Source organism: Cydia pomonella, chromosome 1 (genome assembly GCF_033807575.1).
Source record: "Cydia pomonella isolate Wapato2018A chromosome 1, ilCydPomo1, whole genome shotgun sequence".
Taxonomy (NCBI): Eukaryota; Metazoa; Arthropoda; class Insecta; order Lepidoptera; family Tortricidae; genus Cydia; species Cydia pomonella.
Window position 1 is genome coordinate 48,178,067 of NC_084703.1, and position 17,694 is coordinate 48,195,760.

Sequence of the window (17,694 nt, forward strand, 5' to 3'; positions counted from 1 at the left end):
TTCATTGCAGATTGTGAATTAGGAGACGGATAGTCGTTCGATACAAGATTTAAACATCGTTTATGAAACCATTAAGAGATGTTACTACAGAATTATTAAGATTAAGCCATGAGAGTCTCATTACAGGTATGTCAGCTCTGATTTCAATTTCCAACCACGCAAAAGGGAAGGTTTGTTGGTCACGATGGAAGAGAGATCCTGGATTAGTAGGGATGGGTCTAGGAACGACTGTAACTTCAAGATATATAAACTGCCTACAGTTATGTCAGCTCTGAATGCAACGTCTACGCAACATTGGCACGTTGGTCACGGGCCCAAGTCCAAGGCCGCGCTGAGGTCACTGTGTCCGATGGATTCGTTGCAGTCGCTGGCGGCCCTGACCTACACGCGCTTCCGCTTCTATTGTCAAAGATATTCGTCTGTCAAATCTAAAATGCCGTTGACAATCGTTTGTCCTTCTTCACCATCTTTCTTGGTCCGATATTTTGGGGCACTTTTTCGTAAGCTGCTTAATATTTTGGGGTATAGTTTACCCAATTAGCTGTTAGCTTAGTACGGAGTACGGACAGCGCAATATGCTTGCTTTTATGAACCCTAGGCAGGGTTGCTGGTAATTGACCGTTCGTCAATCTTATTGAAAATGAAAATGAATGAATGAAAAATGAAAATTTCATTGGCATAAGGCCTACATGTGTCAAATTAAGCATAGCACATAGTAGTGCCACTATTGAGCTTCATAGCGACGGCTTTAATATATAAAAACGAAAGGTCAGCGGACTGGAAAATACGAAAAGCTATATTTAGGAGACACGGTGTGTGATTATATCTTGGAATATACACTTACAAAGATAAAATAATTTACGCTTTCTTCTTTGTCGGTCCCTCATTACTAAGGATAGCAACCACTTGGTTTTGCAGCTCCTGTAATTTGTCTCCATCGGTCTCCTCCCGTAGCCCTCACCGCTTGGAGTTTGCCTGAGGTGGCCTATTTAACTTGGTCAGACCATCTAGTTGGTTGGGGGCTCTGTGGTCTCGCGCCTTCATTTACGCAATCATATATTATTTCTACTTGCTATTATTTAAGTGGCCCGAAAAGACGGCTCAGAGTGCAAGAAGCTGGTAGAGTAACCTCGGGGAGAGTCGCGCCCAGCAGGGAAGCAAAACATGCGTCAGTCAAGAAATGAATAGGTGCAGAATGGTAAAAATTTAAGGAGGCTTACTTCTCTAAGATTGAAAAGGGCTATTCATATGGGGTCATCCATTAATTACATCACACGTTTAGGGGGAGGGAAGGGGTCAAGAATATGTGACATGTTGTGACAAGGGGGAGGGGGAGTCACAAACTTTGTGATGTCACTTTAACTTCACCAGTATTTATTTTTAAAAAAATATTCGCTGTACAGTTAAATAACGACTTTTTATAACGATAATCGTTATGTTATAATTACTCATATTTATTTTGTCTAAAATAGTTTAATAAAATATTAATAGTAACAAATTCGAATCGCCGATTTTGTTGAAAAAAAAAATGCGAAAAATGTGACGTCACACCAGGGGGGAGGGGTTTGCCAAATGTGACCAAGTGTAACAAGGAGGTATATACATAGCATGTAATTAATGGATGACCCCTAAGAAGAGAAGACGATATTATTTCCGAATCCAAAAATAAATAAAGGGAATAATAATGACACTTGAAAAGAGTGGAGTCGTTAGAGCTATAAGCTCCAGGGGTGGAAGTGAAATATTGCATAAGACGCGAGTTGGCACAGTGGCTGCTCGCAGCCACTGGATAGAAAGCGGCGTACACCTCTCGACACCGCTCTCTGAGCCGCTCACACCGGTGTTGCCCTTGAGCCACCCTAGATGTCGCTTTTTGTGCCATCTTGTGGGGGCGAGTCACCGTCTGTCGGAAATAAAATTGAATACCGTTTTATTAGGCAGGCGTCCGGTTTTTTATTCCATAGCCCAGTATTTAGTCCATCGCTTTCACCCAATAGCCCAGTTCATTTTAGATTCCATCAACTCTCAAATAGTCCTTACACCCTAGCGGATGCTGCCTCTGCGTGCGTCCCATGACACGGGCAAGGGCAACATCCGCTAGGTGTACCCCTTACATTTCATTAAAGTGTCAAAAGGGCCTCTACGTGTTGGCTTCGGCTTCGCGCACGCCTCCCAAAGGTCCGGAACACCATTGTTCCGTGATGGGAATGCCACTTGACAGCATTCCGATTTTGTACGCACAATTGGTTTTGGTTGAATCAAACCCACAATCCGATGACACCTTATCAATTGATTAAATAACAACGCTATCAGCGGCCTCGCTCGAATCTACGTCTAAGGGCCGAGACCTTGCCATCCGTTTTATCGTATCGTCTTGTTTGTGTTTTTATCGCGCGATAAAGGGCTGCCCTTGCTTCGAGCGAGGTCGCAATAGTTCCGGGAGTTTTTCGTCCCGTTTTTTAGGACCGCAGTTCCGTCTTCCTTTATTGCATAATGCAGTTTTTTGGTGCGGTTGCGGGTCAGTGGTTTAATTAAGGATTCATCTTTATTTGTAACGTCGGAAATTTAAGTAGGTTGATTTAAGAGTGGATTTGAAGGACTAGAAGAATAGTTTCTCAACAGTTTTCTTCCGGATCCACTTTCCCACTGGTTACCAGTTAGCCGGACGATATCGGCCTGTCAGTTAATCGCAAAAACTGACAATCGGGAATAACTGACAGGCCGATATCGTCCGGCGAATTGGTAATTAATTGGCCCCTTAAAACTCAAAATGGCTTGTGCGTGAGGGAGTTGTTTTAAACGTCATATTTTCATAGAAATTAATAATGATATTCCTACACTTTGACATTACAAATGCGCAGAGTTAGCGTGGTCCGACTCTATTGGCTTTTGATCTGTACTGAAAGTGTGTCCTGTATTAAAAAATAAAATAAACTAATAATCAGCCTATATACGTCCCAGTGCCGGGCGCCTCCTCTTATGCGCGAGAGGGCTTAGGCCATAGTTCCCACGCGATCCCAATGCGGAATGAGGACTTCACATACACCTTTCAATTTCTTCACAGATGTATACAGGTTTCTTTCTTCACCGAAATGCTATTGGTAAATATCAAATGATATAACTAATAAATGTGTACACCGTGTTTTTATTGAATTGCGTTAACTCCGGGGTTTCGGTAAGTACGTTTAAGGAAACTAAATGGCAGAGTTAATTTAAAAAAAAAAAAATTTTTTTTTTTTTTTACAATTTTTATATTTATAAAAAGTAACTAAATGTTGCATATAGCGTTGTTGTAACATGGGCATTACATTTAACTCAACCAAACAATTGAAAACTGTGATATATCAATGTCATTTCTAACATCGATCGTCCGAGATAGTACGTACGTTTAGTAGCAAATGTATGTACTCGCACTAAACACTAATCAATAAGTAAACAGGCCCTGAAGCAAGTGTACACGTTCGTAAGGGCCTTATAATATAAAAATTTATGATTGATTATCTCCGAAATGGAGTTAATTAGAATATCGGTGTCTTTGAGAAAATTACTTAATTTAAGCTCAGGAATGCACCCTCGAAATTAACGCAAATCAAAAAAAACACGGTGTATAATGAATTAATTAAATTAAACAAATGGCAGTCAAAAGGTTGCCTATACAATTGCGACCAGTTAACGCCGTTTCCGAGTTTCCTTGGATATCTCACGATTTTATACAAATGACGTAAATATGCTCTCAACTACCTATTAAATATTAGAGGTTATTTTGAGGTTAACTAAACAATACATAATTTGCTTTTAATGACCATTAAAAAAAATAGTTACATTGAGAAATAACGGAGATATATTCAAATTTTATAGATAATATAGAGACAACTAGACAAGGGTTCAAATCCCGGTAGGTAAGAACATTTATTTGTGTGATGAGCATGGATACTTGTTCCTCGTGGGTGTTGTGTTATTTCTATGCATTTAAGTATTTATACATTATGTACATCGTCGTCTGAGTATCCACACCACAAGCCTTCTTGAACTTACTGTTGGGCTTAGTCAACATGTGTAATAATTTCCTATAATATTTATATATTCTTTATTTAATTACAACTTACAATTAATGTATTTATGGAACTATTATACTTTAATGATAGATAGATAGAATACTCTTTATTGGCACACCTCAGTAAAAATATACAAGAAAAATAAACCATTGATTAAATTTAGAGGCAGACAACAGGCGGTCTTATCGCTAAAAAGCGATCTCTTCCAGACAACCTTTGTCCATTATAATAATAATGTCTCCCTACACGTAATGTCTCCCTTGTTACTTTTGCCATCAGACTTACGAGGAATTTATGACATTTAAACCAAAACAAATAATAATTATGTACAAGTAAACTGTATAATAAATATAAGTGCGTTATTTTAATAATTTTAATGTAATAATCGAAAGGTTACCAATAAACAAAACACGTTAGTAGATATTTTTCAAGAAGGCCGCAAATCTATCATATCATAGAAATGATCATATATAAGGGATCCTTTTTGACAGTAAGCCTACAGTCAAGGTATTAAATATGGATACGGTCAAAGTGACAAAAATATGTACACACTACCTTAATATATAGGCAATAAGGTCGTGTATACATATTTTTGGCACTTTGTCCGTATCTATATTTAATACCTTGACTGTACAATAAGTTTTCGGCAAAAATTTTAATTATTGGTAAATACTTTTGTCGCGGTTTTGGTTTCGCGGTAGGTCCTCAGTAGCGACGATGGCACTGCGCAAGTGCACACGCTGCGCAGGCGCGCTCTGAAAATTGCATATCAGGAAACGCACGCGCGGCATTGAGCCGAGGCCGGGACGGCGGCGCGCGAGATGGAGCCAGCGGTGCATCGCGATTAATTTGTCAAAAAATAATTAGTATCTATAGTACAATCCTGTACAGACCAACCTAAACCCACAGTAAACTTAATAAGGCTTACGTTGGGGGTACCTACTAGTATACGTAGATATATATAAAAACAATAATTATATACATAGGAAACATCCATAACTCAGGTCCGTCCATCAGGTCTATAATACGTGATAAACACAAACGGACGGAGTGGCGCAAACGCATTGTGGAGGGTCGCAAGGTTTGCTATGAGACCTGGTTCGCCGCACTCGCTGAGAAGAGACAAAAACCTCGATAAGGCATTCAGTACCGGTTTTCGCAAACTTCTCTTGTCAGGCCTGCGGTAGACCGTTCCCGTCTCGCATCGGTCTGCTCAAGTACTCGGCAACCAAAAGGGTTTCTGTCCAGTGTTACACCATAAAGCGTCTGCAATAGACGAAAGAGCCAATGGTGATTGGTGATGTAAGTTCGAATTGGCCTTTAGCTCGTCTTGACCCCTAATTGGGCACGAAACACCAAACCTTTTTGGTCAAGAATCTAAATGAATAGTTACATCTCACATGAACGGACCCGATACAAACAAGGCAACGCCGGTGACGCGACGTCACGAGGCCGACTGGAGAAGTCCCGCGACATTCACCGAGACCACGTTTTCTTTGAACGCTTGACCATCGTTGCCGATGCTGAATTATCTTGGATCTTATTGCGAAGGGGTACGGTTCAATAGTGGTCAGTCATGTTGGTGTTTCTCGATGTGACTAATATGACTAATTGATTATACCTCTCGCGTCCAATGACGGTCCATATGACAGTTCATTTTTATATTGAGAAGCAGTCGTGTAAAATGGTTGTAGATTTTTATTTGGAAGTTTAGCACATTAATTCAATAAAAATATGTTCTTCAACCATAAGGCTAAGCGTATGCTGAGACGCAGGCGACGCAGTTCCACGCAGCGCCGGGGCTGAGCAGCACGCTGCGGCGCAAGGACGTTTCATACTTAAACTTATAATTTGGACACTTTCTCCTAATACGGCTCATTTAGACCTCGCATACGAGTGTCATTACATTGCGGTATTTTTTTTAATACTACGTCGGTGGCAAACAAGCATACGGCCCGCCTGATGGTAAGCAGTCTCCGTAGCCTATGTACGCCTGCAACTCCAGAGGAGTTACATGCGTGTTGACGACCCTAAACCCGGCCCCCACTCGTTGAGCTCTGGCAACCTTACTCACCGGCAGGAACACAACACTATGAGTAGGGTCTAGTGTTATTTGGCTGCTGTTTTCTGTAAAGTGGTGGTACTTCCCCAGTTGGGCTCTGCTCTAGATCTGGAATGACATCCACTGGCTGTGCCCTACCACACAAAGCGAGATGACATTCACAATGCCCATACCTCTCTTATGGACGTAGTTTAAGGACGTACCCGGGTCCCGGGTTTGATCGGTCGGCCGAAATAATGTTGCCGGCTTGCGAGTTCGCATGCCGTCTATATCAGCCCTTAGGATCTAAAGAGATCGTGAATCTGCCAGCCTAGCCAAGGTGACAATCTACGACAACGGAACGCTTTATGTCTCTCTATCACTCTTGCATATTAGTGTGGCATCGACGGTTGCGTTTCGATCGCTACGCTGAAGCGGTTTGCATGTCGGCTACGCGGCCTGAATAGAAATAACATTTAAATTGCTAAATTTGAAAAATAAAGCGTAATGTATAACTTTACACCACCACCAGAGGGGTCGCAAGTAAGTTGCCGGTTTAAAATGGTACGCTCTTTTCTAGGTGTGATGTATCGGTCCGGATACGAGATATCATTCCACAGTTTCTGCGAGGCAGGAAGTCTGGAAAAGGTCCGCCATTATCTAATACTGTATATTGACTATGCATTAGCAGTAACAGCAGGATGCCAACGTCTAGTCTAGTTGACAATAGACTGGGGGTCAGTGACCCTTAAATATACAGGGCCTACCGCCAACATCGAAAAATCGAAAACCTGCCTCTATCACCCGAATACGGAAGACACGAACGAAATAACAAAGAAGTTCGCGCGGCAGGAGCCGGCAAACTTTTTAGAAAAATAGATTTATTTAGAAACCAAACTTATCAAAAATTCAATACAAAAGATGTACATACAACAAAAAGATCTGGAGGTTCATAAATTATAAATTATGTCAACTGAAATAAATATAGTTATAGCTAATGCACATTTTTGTATCAGATAGAGAAATAACTAATATCACTAATATGTAATAACTACTTACTTTGTTTAGTACTAAAAGAACTTATGTTTAACTATATTTTTTAGACTAGCCAACGATTGGGTACGTCCTTAAACTAAGTCCAAAAGAGAGGTATCGGCACTGTGAATGTCATCTCGCTTTGTGTGGTAGGGCACAGCATAGCGGATGTCATTCCAGATCTAGAGTAGAGCCTAAGTGGGGAAGTACCTTAACAGAAAACCGCAGCCAAATAACACTCGGCCCTACTCATATTGTTGTGTTCCTGCCGGTGAGTAAGGTTTCCAGAGCTCAACGAGGGAGGGAGGGGTTGTTAGGGTCGGCAACGCGCATGTAACTTCTCTGGAGTTGCAGGCGAACATAGGCTACGGAAACTGCTTACCATCAGGCGGTCCGTATGCTTGCCACCGACGTAGTATAAAAAAAAAACATGTCATACAAATATAAGATTTTTTAATTAGTGAATTTAAAACGAAATTAAATGTTTTCCAGCCAATCTTTGTCTATAATAAATAAATAATAAATATTATAGGACATTATTACACAAATTGACTAAGTCCCACAGTAAGCTCAATAAGGCTTGTGTTGAGGGTACTTAGACAACGATATATATAATATATAAATATTTATAAATACTTAAATACATAGAAAACACCCATGACCAGGAACAAATATCCATGCTTATCACACGATTAAATGCCCTTACCAGGATTTGAACCCGGGACCATCAGCTTCGTAGGCAGGGTCACTACCCACTAGGCCAAACCGGTCGTCAAACGTCTATGGAAATATAGTTTTAAAAAGTATATGTGATAGCCCACCTGTATGTTTCATATTTCTCTATTGCAAAACTTATCTAGTGACCTATGTACCAATCTAAGGAAAATACCACGAGGAAACCGGAATAATTCCAATAAACATAGTTTTCCTTTGGGTTGGAAGGTCAGATGGCAAGTAGCGGGAAATTTCCAATAAGCCAGAAATATTCTCGGTAACTTCTTGTAAACTTCACATAAATTCAAGAAATTTCCATTTTACGCTTTGGAAAGTCTCTTAAAAACTTCATAGAGATATAAGAGATTTCCGTTTTACCTTTTGAAAAGTTTTAATCCCCATACAATAATGTAAGGAATTTCTGAAACTTTCCTATGTAGAAAATTTCACAGTTTTCGAAAATACCTATCGGCACATCATGGTCGCTTTCATGAAAACTAGTTTCCGCTACAAATGTTACAATTCTTGGGCTTCTGTTGCGTGTTGCCGACCCCCCCCCCCCCCCCTTACTCACCGGTAGGAACACAACACTATGAGTAAACAACAAGTAGATGAGTAAGTGTATAAAATACTTAAACAACTTTATATACGGGCTCTCCTACTCGTATATTAAAAAAAATAGATATTTGGCAATGCGACAGACGGGTGGGCGGACAGAGTCGCACCGTAAGGGTACCTTTTGTATATTTTTGGTACGGAACCCTAAAAACTCTGATGTGACGTGAAGTCTAAGACGTGGGACAGGTCAAATGCTTACGAACCAGGAGGTCTCGGGTGCGAATTCCGGTAAGGACATTTATTTGTATGTTTATCACATATATTTGTTTCTGCGTTGTGGGTATTTTCTATGTATTTAAATATGTATCTATATCTATCTACTATATTTATCTTATCGTCGTCTAGTGAAAAAAAAAAAAATAACAATAACATTAATATATTCCAGTTATGCGTACTAATAATAATTGTAAAACGGACCAGAGACAAAATGTAAGTTTTTAAGAGACCGCCCAGTGAAGGAGCTCGACGACACAAAGTTTGTACCCATGTACATTAATATTATAAGGACATTATTACACAATTTGACTAGGTCCCACAGTAGGCCCAATTAAGGCTTGTGTTGTAGGTACGTAGATATATAAATACATAGAAAACAGTCATAACTCAGGAACAAATATCCGTGCTCTTCACACAAATAAATGCCCTAATCAGGATTTGAAGCCGAGAGTCCCGGCTTCATAGGCAGGGTCACCGCTAGGCCAGACCGTCGTTGACTCGTGAGACAGGTTAAATCTGAGGTGCATATCCAGCGAAGACCCGCAGCCATAAACATTAAAATTCTCACCGTAAACGTCTTATCTACTGGCATCCGACGCCTACTTACGCCATTTTATAACGGACAAGCGTTCGGCCTCGACTAGATCATAGACAAAGAAGCGAGGTCAGGAGCGCAGCCTTGCCGCCGCTTCCGCCAGCGCCCGCGCAGGCGGCGTTGCGCGCGCTTCGCGAGTCGGGGGACGCCCTGTGTTAGAGACCAAGCTAACTCTGCATGACGAAATATGGTCATGTCATCATTAATATCGAATTTTTAATAACACTACTAGCCCAATGGGCCTAGCACAGGAGCGCCTCGAAAGTATCTATCGCTATATAGACCGTGTAATTTAATCGTATCTCGCTGGCGAGATACTGTTGCGTGACTCCTGGAGTTTTTTAGCAACTGCAATAAGGCGTCTAGAGCACACGTAAAATGGCGCAGGCGACTGGGTTTTCATTCGAAAAATACACTTGTTCCGAATTAGATTGCTGAATGACTGCCCTTACCTGGGTATGTCTTAAAACTTATTAATTATATAATAAATGCGATAATTCTCGCGTGTTGTAAATTAATGCTAAATTAACCTAATAAACTGATCTTGGAATTAATCAACTTTTTTCTTCATATTTACATACATAGGGTTGTTTTTTAAGACCACACAGTTTTTCGTGAATATGAAAAGAGTTTTAACTCCGGGATTTCTCGTTATGTCCCGGGATCGTCAGTGAAGCAAAACTATTTTTATTGTATATTTTTTTAATATGCCTGTTTTTGTTTCCAGTTATGGCGTTCTTAATACGACCGCTTCACCATTAGAAAAAACGGACCAGAGACAAAATGTAAGTTTTTAAGAGACCGCCCAGTGAAGGAGCTCGACGACACAAAGTTTGTACCCACATTCTTTCATTGTCTATTTCTTTTCTATTTTTATAAACTTTAAATTAATTTCTGCCTGCCAAGCGACAATGCGAATTTTGCGTTTATGCGATTTTTTTAACAAAAGAATTGTGTTTAATTTTTAGTTATAACCTTGACATTGATTTTTTTTCAAGTTCATAACATAAAAGTTAATAATCGATACGATATAAAGATATATATACATCATTGAATGTACCTACAATCATATTCGTTTAAAACACAATGTCAACACCAAGTTTGAACATGACATTTTAATAAGTTTAAGGCCACAATTCTTATGTTATAGAAATGTGACTTGCGATGCGATTTTTAACTGAATGATTATTAAATAATGACTCCAATGTCGTATTTGTCATCTGTCATCTTGCGGGTTTTCCTGCTTGACTTTGTATGTATTATTGTCTGTACTTTTGTCGCTCGACGGACTGTTTGAAGGTATGTAGATAGATGTAAGTTTTTTTAAAATATTTATATATGTAATTAATTAATTATGTATTTGGAAGTGGTAATCGATTTTTAGTCACTTTACACAACACAACAGAATATATACACTCAAATGTGTGACTAACAAATTTTAAAAGTGCATAATTGTTAAATATATAAAAGTATAGGTATACAAACAATTTATATAATATTACTTTAAGTTTTAAAATGCAGTTTACACTTAGGTACTTCAAGTAAAAAATAATTTAATATCTCATATACATATAACACAAATGATTGCATATAAAAAATTAAGAATATATTATTACGAATATATATACAAAACCTTGTCTTTAAATCAAAAATAAAATATTATCCTACAAATCAATAGTAGTACAAATTTAATACTTATTTTCTAACCGTACTTGGCCAAAATACATCATATTCCAGCAAAAAAAAAAACAAAAAAAAAGTTCAACTGCATTGTTCTTTTGTAGTTAGCGTTTTTTTAAATACCGGCAACATTTTCGAATTTGAAATCAGTGGCTCCCTCAACCTCCTTTATAACCTCATTAAACTCATTGTTCTGCTGTCTGTACAAGCGGTTAACCCCGAATACTGCCTTACCAAGGTCGCCTACATTCGAACGTAAAAACTTCCAAACTAACAATGCGGGCCGTTCGGCACAATCGAAAATGCATCTTATTTTCATTCAGCTACGTCTTAAAATGCAACGATATGAAGAGGAAGGTTTTTATATGTAATTGAAATTCTGAAACTTGTAAGGTTTCGATCGTGATACGTTTGAAGGATTCGAAACCTTGTCCTAATAGGTATAAGGGCGATGCGTACTAATGCTAGGATACCTTGGTTTGAATCGTAAAACTTTACTTACACAAACACAGAAACAATGTTTTGTTTATTTATTTTTGCTATATAAATTGCATTATTGCATATGTTAACAGAACAGTAACGATAAAAGTAGATAATTTATTTATATTTTAACCTAATACTGATATCTCGAATTATAGTTACAGATAAATATACATTAAAAATTAGAATAAAAATAATTTATATCATAAAACACGCTTGCAACGGTAATTTTACTTTTTCCATTTCTGCGACTTCAAGAATCCCGGGAATTAAATTTTAGCGCATCCCTCGATTGTATCCGAAATTTCGGTACAGCCCTAGCGAAGCGGATCTCAAAAAGCGCGTATTCACGCACTTGCACTCTTTAAAAAAAAAGTCGCTGACGTAAGCAACTCTGTAACAGTTTCAATCATGCCTTAATAAGCTGCAAGCTGTCAAGGTGAACAGACGAAACGAGGAAGTGAACAGCGAACAAGGGTTATGTGTGCGCGGAAAAAGGTCGTATGTGACGGTGGATTCGGAGAGCTGGTTGACGTTTTACTGTGGAGTTCGAGCCAAGATGGCCACCTTGAAGACAAGGTTGTACGGTCGGGAGAAAAATTGATAGTTTTATTAATAGAATTAATCGAGTGAATAAAATGATTACGTATAAATAGTCAGGGTTATTTGATGTTAAAAATAATGGCAGTGTAAATATGGTCAACGGTATTTAATGTAATTTTTTTTTAATGCGTGGGTTGGGTTTGCTAAACATTTTCACGTGACTGCTTTAATCAATTAATAATATTCTACTTTTTATTATAACCGTAATGAAAAGGTAATTTTGTAAGATCGCAAATCAAGAATGGAGTTTTTTTTAACCAGCAAACTTTTTAGCAAAAAATTAAAAAAATATTACCATTTTCCTATACATACTAATTTCATTTTATTGCTCATTGGCGTACTCTGCAAGGATAGAACTAAGCAAAATGATTAGATTAATAGCCCATTTAAATCGCCGTTTTTCCAATATTATGGTAGTCATCTGGAAGGCCAATTCGAACTTTCATTTAGACATAAAAATGATACCTATTTGTTACTAACCCGTGCGTCTCGCTCGCGCCAGTGCATGTATAGTCAGATGCAGAGAGAGGTGATCCCCCCTGCATAGACTCATTGTATTCAGGGGGGGTCATCGAAAGGTCTGCAGCTGACTGTACCTACATATACTAACAAATACGAGCGAAATGCACGCGCGATTGACAGAAAAATTATATCTTTCAGATATCAAAATGTACATATGTAATTGAATTGGCCTCTTACAAACAAAAATGAAATATTAAATTAATTTAAATTAAAAATACTCAAAATAATAACATCAAAAATTACAAATTAAAATTTGCATGTAGCCTAATTGAGTGCCAGAGTATGGGACAGTCCACTCGGTCGGCAATATTTGCCAGGATGCTGTTAGGACTGCCAGGGAGCTCAATATCGAGGCTGCCCCCTTCCTCGTGATGGCGTAGAAGTCATCAGTACGCGCTAGCGTAAACACACATCATCCATTCAAGCCATCCGAATGAAGAGGGAAGAATAGCTTTGCGCTCCTAACGAAATAATGGTATTTTTTCTATGAAATTCCGATTTCGGGAGAATCTTGACAAATCACTTTGATTTTGATGTCGATCAGCATAATATATTCTAGGTTTATAGGTTTCGCCATTTTTTTAGTTACAAATTTTGAAATAAAGGAAAACCTATAAACCTAGTTTTTCATAATTTTAATAACATACTAAAAAATCATAGAGAATGGAAAATATTCAGAAGTGGAAAAACATTTTGTGTGGACGTGTGGTAGATTTCCCTCTTAAAGCACAGTTTGGCACCAAATGTGTTTTACAGTAGCTTATTTTGCAAACCGTACACACGTGCACGTACAACACGCAACGACAGTGTTTGTCTCATTGGCCTTCGATGCCGAATATTTTTAAACCCACTCAATTACTATTGATTTTTGCGTGGTGCTTACTTAGCACATGTAATGTATCTATTAAATTAACAATTTAAAAAACCTCTACGCATAAAATAAAAGAAAATAAAAAAGTATTATAGGCCATTATTAAACGAATTGACTAAGTCCCACAGTAAGCTCAGTCAGGCTTGAATTGTGGGTACTTAGACAACGATATATATAATATACACCGTGTTTTTTTTTATTTGCGTTAATTTCAAGGGTGCATTCCTGAGTTTAAATTAAGTAACTTTCTCAAAGACACCGGTATTCTATATAACTCCATTTCGGAGATAATCAATATTTTATTTTTATCTTATAAAGCCTTTACAGTGTTTAATACGGGTTAATACATTTGCTACTAAACGTAAGTACTATCTCGGACGATCGATGTTCGAAATGACATTGCCATGTCACAGTTTTCAATTGTTTGGTTTAATGTAAAGCCCGTGCAACAACAACGCTATATGCAACAATTAATTACTTTTTATAACAAAAAAAAATGTTAATTTTTTTTTTAAATTAACTATGTCATGTAGTTTCCTTAAACGTACTTACCAATACCCCGAAGTTAACGGAATTCAATAAATACACGGTGTATAAATACTTAAATACATATAAAACACCCATTACTCAGGAAGAAATATCCATGCTTATCACACAAATAAATGCCCTTACCAGGATTTGAACCCGGGACCATAGGCTTCATAGGAAGGGTCACCACCCACTAGGCCAGACACGTCGTAAAAAAATACATTTTATACCAAAAATACAAATTAAATAGATAATAATAGAAGTAACAGACTACCTAGCTTACATATTATAGGAGCTTCGTCTGCCAACAAACCACTCTGTGGCTTGGCAGAAGTATATTGTAAATATTTATAAGGCATGAAACGTGAATAAACTTTATTTTTTATTTATTTTTTTACCTTAAATAATTTTGGAAAAGAACTGATACTCTTCAAACTGCTGGATCGATTTTTATCAATCATAGCCCAGAACCACAGAAGGAAACTCTTTCACGTAAATACCGCATCGATATCGGTCCATCCGTTTGTGAGCTACGATGCCACAGACATAAGACAGACATTGTCGTTAAACATTATAACACCCCTCTTTTTGCATCAGGTCAAAAATGACTAAAAATAAACTGACTTTTTTACTTAATCCTTTAAACGCCATGAACGCTTACAGACGTCGTGAATCATGCCGATAGCGCCAACATGCGGTTATTTTTTAATAAGTGTATGGCAAACATTACATTTTACATTTCTTTTCCACGTTAGTGCGACAGTGATAGTTGCGCTTCGTTCGCCTCAGTACAGAGCGTAAGCCTAAGGGCCTCCGCTAGCTGGCGCGGGTGCACGGAGCGGACGAGCGGGTTAACGAAAAATAGTATGAGCAACGCTAACTGAAGCGATTCACCTACAAATAATACCCGCGTGCGTGGCGGGCGTCCGCGTCAGCTAGCGTAGGCCCTAAGCGTATGCGGAAACACAGGCGACGCATCTCCACGCAGCGCAGGCCAGAGAAGTTTAGTAAAGTATGGAACGTCCTTGTGCGCCGCAGGGCAGCGTGCGTAGCTAAAGGGCGTTCCATACTGTACAAAATCTGTCACAGAACAATATAACTTTATACTTTCAAGTATAAGACTCCATAGACTTAGTACTTATCGAAAATCATATTAGATTTCCATTGCTAAGGTGCAACGAATACAATCCATCTGTCGAATGCCGCGATGTATCGAAAATCGTATGCGATTTGTTGCAAGGTCTACGGAGCTCTTTAATTTGCTAGGTTTTACCGATTAATTTGTATGCGTGGCAATAAATTAAAGAAAGTCTGAGCCTATTGATTAGTCATCAATAGAATTCTATTCGATCGGTAAATTCGGCGGGTAGAAGGACGATTGGATTCGAATATAAATCTATCGGTCGTCCTCTTCCCTTTAAATTCTACTGTGTAATGAATGAACACAGGATGGCCATTTTCAGGGTTCCGTACCCAAAGGGTAAAACGGGACCCTATTACTAAGACTCCGCTGTCCATCCGTCAGTCCGTCCGTCCGTCCGTCTGTCGCCGGGCTGTATCTCATGAACCGTGATAGTTACAGTTGAAATTTTCACAGATGATATATTTCTGTTGCAGCTATAACAACAAATACTAAAAAATACAATATAATACAATATGGGGGCTCCCATATAGCAAACGTGATTTTTTTGCCGTTTTTTGCGTAATATGTTTCGGCACCCTTCGTGCGCGAGTCCGACTCGCACTTGGCCGGTTTTTTTACTGTAAATGTCTTATACATACAATAATTTTACAATATTATCGTCGTATACATCTTAAATTTCAAATGAAGCGTATCCATATAGTTGGATTAATTCCAAATTCCCTATTCTTAAATTATAAAGGGCCGTATTAAAAATAAACCTAGAATTTTCCTTCCTCCTTGAACTTAGCATTGGTTTAATTTTACACTTTAAAAAGTTGTGCGAAGGTTCATGTTTGCATAACATTGCGATTGACATAAGATTGCGTGAGTTACGGCAAGTTATTTGAACGGACGAATTGGAAAATATGAACACATTATTCGATTTATAACAATTGGATAAGATGCATAACATAACTATAAATAATCATTAGACATAGACTATACCTGTCAAGTAAAATGATTGTAGAAATTGTAGACATTTTTTGGAAGTACAGCACAGTAATTTATTTAGAAATGTAACATTTAAATAATGAATTTACGGTAAAATATAATTCTTTTTTTAATTTAAGCCTATTTGTTCTTTAGCGGAGGGGCAGCTGCCCCCTCTGCCCCCCTTGGCGACGCCCATGTAAATTTGATATACTGAACATAATCGGAAGTATTCAAAATGCATATATTTCCGGTTTTATTCGCCTACAACGCAATTTTCTCCATTGACAACGAAAGTTACCCAAATTATGGCTAAGTTTCATTACTTTCGTTACACAAAGAAAATGACCAAAAAGTTGAATGACGAAGTACAGAAATGACAAATGACTAAGTTTTACTTTCGTTATACAAAGTAAATGACTAAAAAGTTGAATGACGAAGTACAGAAATGACAAATGACTAAGTTTTACTTTCGTTACACACAGAAAATGACCAAAAAGTTGAATGACGAAGTACAGAAATGACAACGATTATTGACAATTTGTCAACCTAGCTTCAACCAAACTACTCTTTAGAGCACTAGAAACAGGTCACCTTATATAGGAATTTCTTTATGTCGCCGGCCGATCGTAAAGTTCCTGTGTAATATGTTGACGGTAGTCAGATTAAAACAAAACAGGATATGAGAAAGAAAGGAGTGAGTGCTGAGGTGACGAAAGATAGAAGAGAATGGAAGAGAAGAACATGTTGTGCCGACCCCACATAACGTGGGATAAGGGCAGGAGGAAGAAGAAGAAGAATCACATTAAAACAATAGATAGGTAGGATAGGTTCGTCAGGTTGCTTCAGATGCCCGAAGGGCAAACTGTCCAGAAATAGAGGCCCCGCGTAGCGGGGCCCCGTCGACTCTGGGAACGAGACGATTTTCACGATTTACTACTCGTATATGCCTAAAAATCTCATGATCCCCGTTCTAGTTGTCTTAAATGTAGTCTCTGATATGAATTAGAATAATACTCGACTACAGCAATAATAAAATGATAAGCAGGTACTTCGGCTCTAAATACATACATACATACAAGCACATTATGATGTGATGTCAGTAGGCAATAACGTTAACAAATTAGAATTCAAGGTAGCGTACTTAGCAGGGCTGCATCTAATAATACATGTGTTTTCTGTCCGTCTGTGTATCTACATAGAAATCCCGAAAGATATTTTAATACTTTAACTGGATGTTGTGAAACTGATCCTTATTGTCTATTTCCCTACTAATGGTTTATCTTATTTGAATATACATATACAATAACAAACTGTATGTCAAATTTTAAACATATCCTTTAATCTGTTTTTGCGTAATATTTTAATTCATATGTTTACAGCGCTTGATTATATTAATGGCCTGTATTACAAGTGTCCAAGTGAAGTATTGGATAGCTAATTAACAAATAAATTAGCACTTTATCTACCAGTTAAGCTTATTTGAAGATTGTGAGACGCCAACGATGACTTTATTCGTCAGATAAGTTGCAAGTAGCTTATTCAGAAATTTCCGAGATTCTTAAAAGCGGCCTAAAGAAAAGTATGGAAATGTTATTATTTTATTGCGAATTCTATGTAATT

General features: G+C 38.1%; 2 protein-coding genes across 11 annotated transcripts in view; one reads left to right on the forward strand and one right to left on the reverse strand.

Annotated features, from left to right (window-relative positions):
- Positions 1–17,694, forward strand: part of LOC133528887 (ecdysone-induced protein 74EF) — a 309,196-nt gene that overhangs the window by 97,153 nt on the left and 194,349 nt on the right. For 9 of the 10 annotated variants that reach the window (XM_061866412.1, XM_061866427.1, XM_061866468.1 and 6 more), the window contains one exon: positions 10,002–10,059. The gene's annotated coding sequence lies outside the window, so the exon portion shown is untranslated. Of the gene's footprint in view, positions 1–10,001; positions 10,106–17,694 lie in introns of all 10 variants that reach the window. The other variant, XM_061866406.1, reaches the window with a different exon arrangement.
- Positions 1–17,694, reverse strand: part of LOC133529081 (U7 snRNA-associated Sm-like protein LSm11) — a 63,415-nt gene that overhangs the window by 22,393 nt on the left and 23,328 nt on the right. The gene's annotated exons all lie outside the window — the stretch shown is intronic.